Source organism: Diadema antillarum, unplaced genomic scaffold, assembly GCF_040938485.1.
Source record: "Diadema antillarum isolate AM-2024a unplaced genomic scaffold, OU_Dant_1.0 seq00000807_RagTag, whole genome shotgun sequence".
NCBI classification, from domain to species: Eukaryota; Metazoa; Echinodermata; class Echinoidea; order Diadematoida; family Diadematidae; genus Diadema; species Diadema antillarum.
Window position 1 is genome coordinate 1,874,580 of NW_027271688.1, and position 9,860 is coordinate 1,884,439.

Consider the following 9,860-nt stretch of genomic DNA (forward strand, 5'->3'; position numbering starts at 1 on the left):
TTGATGACTTACCCTTGAGGAAGAAGAACGTCACATTATTTGCAACTTTGAAACCTGTGTATTCTTGAAATTAAAGCGTTTCCCCCTACAAGTTGTCCACTAAGAACTAAAATAGGTTCGTTATCAGGTTAAGAGATCGATTATTTTGCTAGAAACAGTTGCCTTCAGCTCAGCCTTATGAATAAGTCACCCAATACTAAAAAGAGATTAAGATAAACAAACTAACAACCATACAACCCACAACAAATTAAACTAACATAAAAGAGGAACTATACACCACAATCAACGCAATCACATCACAGAACCTCCCGCCAATTCTCTCGCAGCTGAAGTGATTTTCACGATTGATTTATAATCAGTGGGACTTGTCGCCTCCAAAGTCTGTTAAAGTCACCACCACACACCTTTCCTAATTTCTATCTCATACGAATCTACAATGTATGAGCATTTAATATTAATAGCCATAACCGGCGGCACAGGAGATCCACCAGTCTTTTCTATATAGTGGGACTATGTGACCTGTATATCCATAGGCCTGCGGAGAGATGAGCTGCAAATCCACTTGCTTTTGTGTTGCGTTTTGAGTTTTGCCTCTGCCGACACTAACCAGGTCAAATAATACATATATATATATATATATATATATATATATATATATATATAATATATATATATGAAGAGTTTGTTCGCAAAAACCGATAAGTCCATTTTTGAAGATTTTTGAAGTACGGTCTCTGTCATAAAGTACAAAATAATACCTTTTAAATGATATATTGGTCACTACATATAAAGGTACATTTTTGAAGTTATAGTCAAAAGAAGCAAAAATTGTCTTATGATTCTCTTTATTTTTCATGACCTTCAATCGCAATTATCTCCATTTGGTAAATATGGACTTATCGGTTTTTGCGAACAAACAACAAACTCTTCATATATATATATATATATATATATATATATATATATATATATATACATACATGTATACTACCAACAACGATACGATAAAAGCAAGAGAATATTATTAAGTAGAGGGTGAAGGTTGATGTGTGAATTTTCTTCAATTTGTCTCCCTCTAACAAATGAAATGTGTAAGCTCGCAAACAAACATGTCGAGGAAAAAAAAAAAGAAGAAAGCAGTAGATGACAGGTTCGAGTCCTGGGGTTCCCTTTCTTCCGACATAAATTGCAGATCAGCTGCAGTTGCGATCTTACAAATTTCATTTGTTAGAGGGATACAAATTGAAGAAAATTCACACCTCAACGATATGAAAGGGGTTATTCCCACAGGTACCGAACCAGAGAAAGCTTCCCGAGCGTTGTCGATTGGAACACTGACTGACAACCCCACACACATACACACAAACCCACACACGCATAATTTACATAAAAATCATGAGCCAAAATAAAAGTAACAGTTCTCTTTATCGTTCCAATAGTTGTTCCAAATCTTTAGTCTATGTAACCTCTAAAATAAGAGTGGACTTTAAATCTGTTGTCGTTATCATTGATATCAGCATCATATTTATGACACTGGTATAATCATTTTAATGACTGCAATGCTGAAACATGTAGTTCATGCCATGTGTGAAGCTCGAAAAGAACTTGGTAGCAAAGAATACGTCAGAAGAAAAAAAGACAACAAATTCCTACTCTATTCGCAAAAAAAAAAAAAAATAGGCAACACTCTTTGCGGATTACAAGTTATTCTTAGGAAGCAGAAACGAGGAATCTGAGTGAGAGAGAAACCCTTCAGTCAATTAGTATCATATTTTGCCGAAAAAGATCTGTCAGTCAATGCTAATGAAGTATTCCTTAACGATTGATATTCACTCCGGGAGGATACACTGCGTGTATCCCAGAAATCGAAACAGGAAAAAAGGATATGGCAGGAAGTCGACTAGCAAAGACCAAATATGATGCGCGCCGAATCGTCTTCTGCATCAATGAGGAAAGTCATTATTTTAGGAGAGGGGGGGGGGGGGGGGGGAGGAGGGGGATATCATCAACAAGTGGACAAAGACATTGAGTAGCTCTGCGCTACGTCATCACTCCGATCATCTACCCGAGTTTCTAAACATAAATTCTCTGCTTTGACTCCTTCATAAATTCCAGCGATGCGAGGCAGAGCCGACATTTCGAACGCGGCGCACGAAATAACTGGCTCTGGTCTCTTTATTGCTCAGTCTGCGACGAGCATGATTGGGGCACGCTTCCTACACTATACCAGTGGCGTCCGTGTCACACATTCAGCGATGCGCTATGTCGCTCCTCGCGTGCCCTGCCGGCGTTACTAAGCGCAACAATTCAAGTGGTCCCCGGGTCGCGCTTTCTGGCGACGCAATGCGAGCGTTTTGACGTCAGATAGACTCAATATCAATCTAAAAATACAGCACCCTTCCATTTGACGTAATCATCTCCGACCATAATGAGAACGGAGCCGAATCTATGGGGTGCTCTTTCCGGGAACCAAGTCCGCGACGGTACGGTGCGCTCAGTATCAAGTTTAGTTTCAGTTTATTTTCTGCGGCTTTTTTTTTCCACGGAAATAAATATCAACAACGTACTTTACCAAACAAACACAAGTATGAATAGAACGAGCACTACCAATGTCAAGAATCATCAGAACATACTCTATTGAACGAATATGTTTAAAAAGGGATATAACTTCTGGTAAACATAAAGCAACACCATATTACACATGAAAAGGGAAGCCACAGCAGTAGTGAAAAATACATCCCTACACCCAGCTGTATAACGGGGGAGGGGTTCTAGGAGGTGTCCCCCCCCCCCCGCAAGCTGGACCCGCTTGCACAAAATTAATTTCTATTTTGAAAGATATATCCCTCAAAAAGAATATGCCAACGAAAATGATTTTTGAAGTTGGAAAGAAAGAAAAAAAAAATTAGGAGAGTTAACTTTTAAACGTATAAATTTCATCAATACATACGTTTAAAAACTAACTCTCCTAATCTGCCATATTGTTATAAGATTCAATGTAATTAGACGAAAAGTGTGGTGAAAATGGGGATAACAATGTGATTTTGTGCTAACTCCTATATTCTGTCACTGTGTGCTTGTTTAGCCCTTCCTCGGAGAACCTTCTTCAGCATTTAGCATTTCGTGGGTATATAGTGGCGCGGTCCTGAGAAAAACGACCTTAGATACTTTTGACACTGCCCTAAATAAAGTAATTTATGTTTTTAGCAGCATACTCATTTTTATGCGAATTTCAATTCATATGGGACAATAGAATGAGACCAAAGTCTGAGCATGATTTCATAATTATGGAAAGTATACGTATGATAATGATATCTTAAACTCCGCGCCATTTTGAATGTGATTTTCTTGAATAATAAATCAACTAATCATTTTTCAATCAACTCAGAATCAAATGACTTTACCAAAAGCTTTGTGTTACTGCTATATTATTTATGTTTGTACATTGTATTCTAAAAAAAAAGTTGCAGAAATAGATCGAAATTTAAAAGAAAGAAAAAAAAGAAAAGTCGAAAGAGGTGAACTTTTACATGTTCACACCAAACTGTGTAATTGCCACATGTGCCAGTTAAGTGTAGTGATGATGTCATCGGTTCACACATCTTCACTTGACCTACCTGCAAATCTTTAGTAAAATGTCCCTTTTGGCATGTTGCAAAAGGAAGCACACTTTTCTGGTTCTGTTGTGTTACCCAGTAATCATGACTTTGAGGAACTTGAAGTTCCTCAAAGTTCCTCACACACACACACACACACACACACACACACACACACATATACTATTTTGTTTCTCTCCTCTCTTTTCTGGCATGACAGCGACTTAGTGTAGGGATTTGTTCAGGGTTTTTGTTTCGGATAAGTTAGGTTATAGGTCTTTTTGTCTTAGTTTCTTTGTTTCATCCATTTTCAATGCTTATCAGTCTATCGATCATATAATTTCTTGTATTACGTGTGGGGGGAATGCAGCCTACAAGCTCAGCTTTTTAGCATTCCTCCCCATTTCCAACATTTTCCTATACCTACAAGTTTTCTGTAAATTTATCCTTTACTTTGTATGATGAAATTTATGCACTGTATTCAATTTTTGTAATATATTTATATGTTTTTGTTGGAAATGAAAAATAAATGAATGAATGAATGAATGAAAGTGATAGCCGACCAGAACTTGAGTTTTATGAATGACTAATGTGCGCACGATAATTTTTGGAGACTTGTGAATTAGTGACATCACCTTAGCTAATTTGCCTACTTGCAACTAATATCAACCTTAGTTGAAAACATGATTGTTTGTTTGTTTGTTTTCCATTTGAGAAGATGACTGGATAGCCCACATTCAGCTACACTAAGCTGGTCTTCCATGTTAGGCGGGACCACTTCACCGGGTTAAACACACCATCTAAACGTTTCTGTTTGATGTCCGATTTTGATTATTTTCCCCATTCTGTTTGCTTCATCTATTCATTGCAAGTGAACTTCAGTTTAGTGTGCTGGGTGATGTTCGTTATTCCGAAACACACAAATTCAGTATATCTTAATGTTTAATTAATCCGTAAATGAAAAAAAAAGTTCGTTGATCCGAACGTTTGTGGCGCTATTCCGAGGGTTCGTTATTCCGAAGGTTTGTAATTCCGAAAATGGAGTAAGGTTCAGGTACGTTGCTTTGAAGGTTCGTTCATCCGGAAATTAAATAAGGTTCGTTGATCCGAAAATGAAAAACTGGGCCTACTAACGAACCTTATTTTGTTTCGGATTAACGAACCTTTGAAATAATGAACCGTAGTTCACGTTTGAATTTATGAATCTTCCTTGCTTCTTTGATTATTGAACCATCGGAATAATGAACCTTCAAAAAAAAAAGAAGAAAGAAATCAAACAAACAAACAAACTTGTGGAACAACGAACTGTAACCGGTGTGCAATTGTACTTTCAAATACATGGGATCACAGGAGTTTATGTGGAATTACGGCCAGTTGTAGACATGTCATTTGGAATTTGGATGGATGGTCTTTCAAGAAGAAGATTCGATACATTTCGTTCACATTAAAAGAAGATCTATCTATTCACCCAAAACCTGCTCCAGTCAATTCTGGATCAGCTAAAAGTTGGTCTGAAACGAAAGGGTAAATAAGATTTTCAAGCAAAATAATGGAAAATTTGATCCAAATGGGATAAGAATTACCGAAGTTCTGAAATTGTGAAGTTTCACTAATTTTCATTTAACAATAATTGAACAGTCAATATCAAATGATTATGCAGATGAGTGAATTGATATCATTGCCTCAGAAATTGCCTTACATCTGTACAGTTTGTGTATAGAATCTTGAAATTATGCCCCAGTCTCAAATCCCATGCATGACTGTAAATTATTTTGGAGTTATTCGTCTATGAATAACAGACCATTTCACACATTTATCGCCGTTTATACAGTAGGAGAATTGTTGTACTTTCGTTATTTTGTGTACACGATCAATGGAGAGTTTTTGAGATGATGCTATCATCAGCCCACTCATGCGCACATTGAAATCAAGTATTGAGGAACCTCTTTGCAAAAATTAGAGAATCTTTAAACTTGTATAACGTCCTTATTCTACATTCGATATTGATAAAGTTTTTATCGTTGTACACGCTTGTAAATTGTTTATCTTTTTGTCGGTCAAATCAAGATATTTCTGGTCCAGAATCGTCCTTTAGTGTGAGGAATGCTGCCATCCACCATAGTATAGGCATGTTTATGTTGCGATCTATAATTCTGAAATGTTCATGCGGGAATTAAAGCATTGCAAGTACGGGGATTGATTTCGCACCGGGAATGTGTATTCCTTCCTGATCGAATATACAGCAGGGAAGTACTCAAAGTACCCTCCCTTGGCCTACTCGTGTACATCGAAGGGCCTCATATGAATATGAAAAGGGGTCATTTGAAAGAATATTACTTTTAGGCACCTAACAGAGGAACAGCTTAATCCTTGTTGACAAAGACGAGTAGATGACGCTTTCGCATTCATGTTCTCTTCACCTAAAGTCTACATTGTATTTCTTATCTCATACGTCATTGATATGTTGCTTGTCTGTGTATTTTATGTCATTTCGTATCTTTGAAAATGTTTGAATTCAGAAAACAAAATGGTATTGATAATTAATTTACGCCAAGTCCCTTTCAAGACGTTACTCTTCAGCCCAAACAAAAAATGTCGTGTATCTCAGGCAAAGAGATTCAATTAATTCGTTTCCTTTATAAACTATACATTTTATAAATCAAAACACCTGCAAGTTTTCACTAAGGTTTGACATCATTAACTGGGAGAGGCATACGTACATTTCAGATCTGGATATTAACAAAGTTTAGTTGTTGTTTTTTAGGTTAGCGTGACAATGAAAGTAGTAAAGCATGAAAAAGAATGAAATTTTTCGCAAAGATAGAGAGAAAACTTACTGAAAGATGACGTGAATGTTACTTTTTTTTTTATTGAAAGTTTTGATTACCAAACCCTCTGAGAATGAACGCTGAATCGCTTCATCAGACTGATTCAGAAGTAGGTCGAGATGGCAGAAAGCCCAAAGCCTGTTGCATCGTATAATTCATCTCTCTCTCCTTTCGAATGCTGTGTATTCTTATCCATCACATAATGAAATCGTCCTCCTCTACAGACTGCTTTATACTAACCTACTTACATTTTATGCATACTTTCAAACAAAAAGAGATAAAAACAGAAGGAGGTCGTTCTCGGTACCCGAGAACTTTTCTAAGATTTTGCTCCGTTTAGCAATATCAAGCGCATGCACACTGGAGACCATGAAGCGTAATGTAACAGCAACAGCTTGATTAAATCTTTAATTACCTCACATTTTGAAGCAGGCACAAAAGAAAAATACTAGTCTGGTCATTTTGACTCTATTTATGTAATCGTCATGCACTGTATCTCAAACGAGTTCATTGCCAACGTCATTATTTACCCAAATTATCAATCATTATTTTCTATGTCAAAAGAATGCATTCCATGGAATTTCTTTTAATCATCCCGATGATTCCAGGGGGTAGCATTTTACAAAACGAATCAGCATGCTATGGCGTGATTACGAAAAGATCCATCAGGTCGTCATTGGTCGAGTTTCAGGCCAATCCGCCAGAGCTTTTTCGCAAATTTGGGTCAATACATGAAGTGTAAAAACTCTTATCATAAAGGGCGTTCACGTCCAAGGACTTGTTTATAGCTGTTGAAGCTCTGGCATGCAAAATGGACTTTTACAAAAACCTGTGACATAAACATCACCCTAAGATGGCAGACTTTCAAAAACTTTTACAAATCTTAACTGATTTTACTACTTTAGTATTCATTTTATCTGTATACAAACCACCGCGATATGAAAAAGACGTCTTTGACCAAAAGCCTGTAATCATAGATGTTTTCAGTGTGCCTTGGTTAGCTTCTGTTAACTACGTCTATGCATCCTTTGAGAGTGGAAAACAGAGAAGAAAATGCGAAATACATATCCATCATTTTAAAATGCAAAACCCTAAGTAGACAAATTTATTTCTCTTCTTGCCGTTGTTACCCTGGCACATAAGTAAAGTGAAAATATTTGACTCATTTCCATTAGCAATCTCTCATTCTCGAAAATCCCTTCTCGCGAAACTCCACAATACATTTATACATTGTTTCAAATATTCATATTTAGACATACGTACCGTTTGTATTACATGCAAGTACTTAGACCCAGGTGCCACATAGAATGATGTTGCACAATAGATGTCATACAACTTTCAAGGATTCATTCAATTAACATCTAACAATACCGTTCTTGCGCAGAACGTTCAGTCAATATACCAATACAATTTTACTTTCATTTTTTTAAAATCTCTTTATACCTATTTAGATTCATGCATCCTTTTTGCAATTTCACAAAGATACATGAGTTGAGCTTGAACCACTTTTTAGATACCTCATGCTGAGAGTGTGAATCTGATTCTCTATGCCTATATAAATTGATGAAATAAGTACATAAAAGTATTGCCTCATGTTTACAAGATTCATCTATTCCCCAACAATAAAAAAAGAGAAACTTCCTGAAGCAAAAACAAGCCAAACATACAATAAGGTGATATCGTTGGACCCACTGAGAACAGCAAATATCTTATTTTGGCGAAATAGACACCATAATGTAACACATAATCTATATCCATTGATATCGAGGGTATGTTTTTATCCATATTCAAGGATGACAACGGCACAATATCACTAGCACTATCTATTTGGTACAGCGCGTGTTTGAGTCTGATAAAGGATTATTCATATGCATGTATGTGTGTTTGTGTGTTTGTGTATGTGTGTTTGTGTGTGTGTGTTTGTGTTTGTGTGTGTGTGTGTGTGTGTGTGTGTGTGTGTGTGTGTGTGCTATACCTACGTGAAAACACACAAACCTCCAGCGATTCCTGGATTACTGTCCATATCTCTATGGTCCCCGAGGGGAAGTTGTAACCTGAGAGAGTCCTAATGTCCACGATGAATCCCAAAGCCTCTTTAGCTGAAATCAGAACGTCCACACCAAAGCAGTCGTGCAACTCTTTTCCTCAACAAAAATATATATTTCTTTTGTCATCAGCATACAGCGAACTAGTACATAGTGGCTATCTCCCAGCTTTATTTTCCGCTGTGAGTATTAAAGTAGACATAATATGCATGCGTTTTGAGAAAGTGAGAGAAGCGAAGTATTTCTATGCATTAGTTCTAGTTTTCTATTTTGACCCTGCTTTCCCATCCTCCCCGCCTTCCCTCTCTTTCTTTTTATATGAAAATGTATATATAAATGTTAGATAATAATTATCATTATATAATTTTCTTGTATAACCGTATATGGACCCTATATTAAATAACACATCATACGAAATATATGATATATGAAATGTCATGTCATGTGATATATAACATTCGATATACAATATACTGATATATGATAGGTGTATGTCTTATATTGTATACAATGTATACGATACTCGACAAGATGGTTTTATGAAATATTATATATATATATATATATATATATATATATATATATATATATATATAATATGCATATACTTGTGTCTCATGTTACTCTATTTTGACACAGTCATATCAAATTTGTTGACAGTACGCGAAAACAACTGGAAATGTTTGCAGGACTGATGACGTGAAGAAAGGCTCGACACTAGCCATCTTTTTTCCTTTTTATTTTCTTTTTTTTTGTGGCCAGTTCGGGCAGCCAAAATCCTCATTTTCATTTCTTGGTGGCCTGAAAATGTTCCCCCCCCCCCCGAAAAATGAAATGAAGAAAAACAATGAAAATATATAGTATAATTTCATAAAACATCAAGATTATACAATAAACCCCATTGGCAGGTATGATAAAGTGCCTTGAATAATGTACTGTGATAGAGTAGTAAGAGAGAAAAACGTTAGAAATGGAATGATTTCAATGAAAATTTAGAATGAAATTATGCCATGATAATTATGTGAAAGTAATTGGCAGATATAGAAAGGGTTTTAAATTACAAATACCACGCACTCTGACAAAGTTCAATAAGTCTAACATTGTCAATATTGAATTGAGCCATAATATGATTCTTTCAAGACGCTTGCAACTTGTCCTTTATCCGACCTCCAAACCTGCATTAGAGAAGAATTTGCTATATCCCCGAGTATTTTCATCTTCTTCTTTTTTATGTTTTGGTCATTAAAATTTTGTTGTACCCGTGCTCCCCATCTTAATCTTTACACTCGATTTTAAGTGGGACATACGCTCGACAAGCTTGCTTCTATTGAAAAAGTGCTTCTGTTGAAAAAGTAGGTTCCATCATATTTCTCTTGCATTTATTCTCAGAT